This window comes from Microtus ochrogaster, chromosome 6 (genome assembly GCF_000317375.1).
Source record: "Microtus ochrogaster isolate Prairie Vole_2 chromosome 6, MicOch1.0, whole genome shotgun sequence".
Lineage (NCBI taxonomy): Eukaryota > Metazoa > Chordata > Mammalia > Rodentia > Cricetidae > Microtus > Microtus ochrogaster.
This window is the reverse complement of record NC_022013.1, coordinates 40,736,143-40,738,737: the sequence shown is the minus strand read 5'-3', so window position 1 is coordinate 40,738,737 and position 2,595 is coordinate 40,736,143. Positions and strand designations below refer to the sequence as shown.

The window sequence follows — 2,595 nt, the reverse complement described above, 5'->3', positions numbered from 1 at the left end:
TTTTCTTCTTCTTCTTCTTCTTCTTCTTCTTCTTCTTCTTCTTCTTCTTCTTCTTCTTCTTCTTCTTCTTCTTCTTCTTCTTCTTCTTTTTGGAGACAGTTTTCTCTGTGTTGTTCTGGCCATCTTTGGAACTTACTTTGTAGACCAGGCTGGCCTCGAACTCAAAGATCCGCCTGCCTCTGCCTCCTGAGTGCTGGGTTTAAAGATGTGCACCATCACTAGCTGGTTAGAAGATCATTTTAATTGATACTAGCACCCTTGCTCAAAGTAAAAATCATATTCCGAGAAACACTGGAAAAAATACATCATCCTAGATATTTTAGGGTTGGAGTTAAGCATGCCTCAAGAGGCGGAAACAGGAGAATCACAAGTTCAGGGCCAGCATATGTAGCTACATGATAAATTCTAAGCTAGTACAGATTAAAGCAACACCGTTATGTTTTAAGACTGATTGCACACACCATGGCATGCAGAAACTCAGGCTGTCCCCAAGCCTCTCGAATCAGAATCTGCATTTCAACGAACTGTCCAGGGATGAGAACGGTGGAGTGTGGGAAGACTAGATGGTGCCTCGCTTGCACTGCTTTCAGCCTGCATTAATTACTTTAAGGAGCCTGAAGGACCTGTATGATGGAAAGAAAGCACAGGGCTGCCATGACCGGTAGCTCCCTCCCCTGACCTGGATGCCCTCCCCTTTGTGGCCAATGCATAAGACACGAGGGAATGTATGTGCAGCGCATAGGCTTTTTTCCTCCAGAGAACATCAGCAGAGGGGAGACTCCTTTCGAGACTGCTCACTGTCACGTGACACAAGAGACTCTGATAGCTAGCATCGTGTAGCAGGGAAAGAGCTGTTTCTACCAACACAGAGCCATTTCTTGGTTTAACATAGATGAAGAACTAGATTTCAGGGGAAAAGCTAGGCATGGCCTGGAAACCCAGAATTTGGGAGGTAGACGAGGAAAGATTGGGAGTTTAAGACCAGCCTTGACTACATGAGACCTTATGTTAAAAACAGACAGGCAGTTGCATCTTTAATACTAGCCATCCTATAGAAACCAACATATTACGGTCAGGGAAATGGCTCAGTGGATAAGAAGCTCTTGCTGCGTAAGTATGAGGATGGGCATTTAGAACCCCCTGTAGAAGCTGTATAGCCACCTGCAATCTCAACCCTCGGAGATAAAAACAGGGGAGTCTGTAGCCAGCTTGCTAGCAAGACTAGCCATAACTGGCAAGTTCCAGGTTCAGAAAGAGATCCCACATCAACAAAGTGGACCAAAGAAGACACTAAGCATCAATTTTTTCTCCTACCCCCAAAGAAAACCACACATTATAAATCTATGTCCAGAAAAGCCTGCTGAGATGGTGTGCTCCTGTAATCTCCACCACACAGGAGTCTGAGACAAGAGGAATGCAAGTTTGAAGCCAGCCTAAGCTATATACACAGCGAATTAAAGCCAGCCGTAGCAAGAGCCTAACTTGGGGGATGGGCGAGGATTCACACAACCTGCCCAGAATTGTTCAGATCCAATACTGTTTCACAGAGACTCCTCTTTCATTTAATCATGGAATATGTCCTTTGAGAGCGCAGGCAATTCATCAGGTGGTCTTAAAAGCTTTCAAAGATGGCCTCATAACTTCCTGTAATATCCTTTAGAAGTTGTTCTAAGATGACATCTCTATTAGAAACAAGCTAACTTAAGATGTGGGCATGGAGCTCAGTAGCAGAGTACTTGCTTAGCCTGTAGGACTAAACCTGGATTTGACATTCAGCATCATAAAAAAGTCAGATCCTGTCAGATGATCAAATAATGACATTCCTTTTTTTCCGTTAGCCTTTACATCTTTTCTCTTTTAATTTATATTGTCACTGCCCCCCAAAGTCGTATATATATATTTTTTTTAAAAATTAATCTTAGGTTTAATATCTTGTGGTATCCTATACTGGACACTGATACACAAAAACAACATGGTTGGAAAAATGAAATCGAATTCAAATAAAGCTTGGGATTCAGTTAATTGTCGGGCACCAAGCTTGACTCCCTGGTTGTGACACAGTGGACTGTTCACAGCAGACAGAACTGGGTAAAGGGCATATGGGATTCTGCAGTACCTTGTCAACATTCCGTAAATTTAAAAGAATTCCAGTGGGGCCAGGATTTATCCCCAGTGCTTGAACTGGCTTTTTGAAGTCCATTCTCTTTGAAGGGATGCCTCGCTCAGCCTAGATATGGGGAAAAGGGCCTTGGTCCTGCCTTAAAGTGATGGGCTAGACTTTGGTGACTCCCCATAGGAAGCCTTACCCTCTCTGAGGTGGGTGGGGTGGGGGAAATTGAGGAGAGTGGGAGGAAAGGAGGGAGTGGGAACTAAGATTGGTGTGTAAAATTAGAAAAGATTGTTTAAAAAAAAATAATATAGGGCTAGAGAGATGGCTCAGCGGTTAAGAGAACTGACTGCTCTTCCAGAGGTCTTGAGTTCAATTCCCAGCAACCACATGGTGGCTCACAACCACCTATAATGAGATCTGGTGCTCTCGACTGGCCTACAGGCAGGATACTGTATAAATAAATAAATCTTTTAAAAAATAATATA

The 2,595-nt window shown here is 43.4% G+C and overlaps 1 protein-coding gene across 4 annotated transcripts in view; it reads right to left on the bottom strand.

Annotated features, from left to right (window-relative positions):
* Abhd6 (abhydrolase domain containing 6) overlaps nt 1-2,595 on the bottom strand; it is a 46,437-nt gene that overhangs the window by 6,855 nt on the left and 36,987 nt on the right. The window lies entirely within an intron of this gene.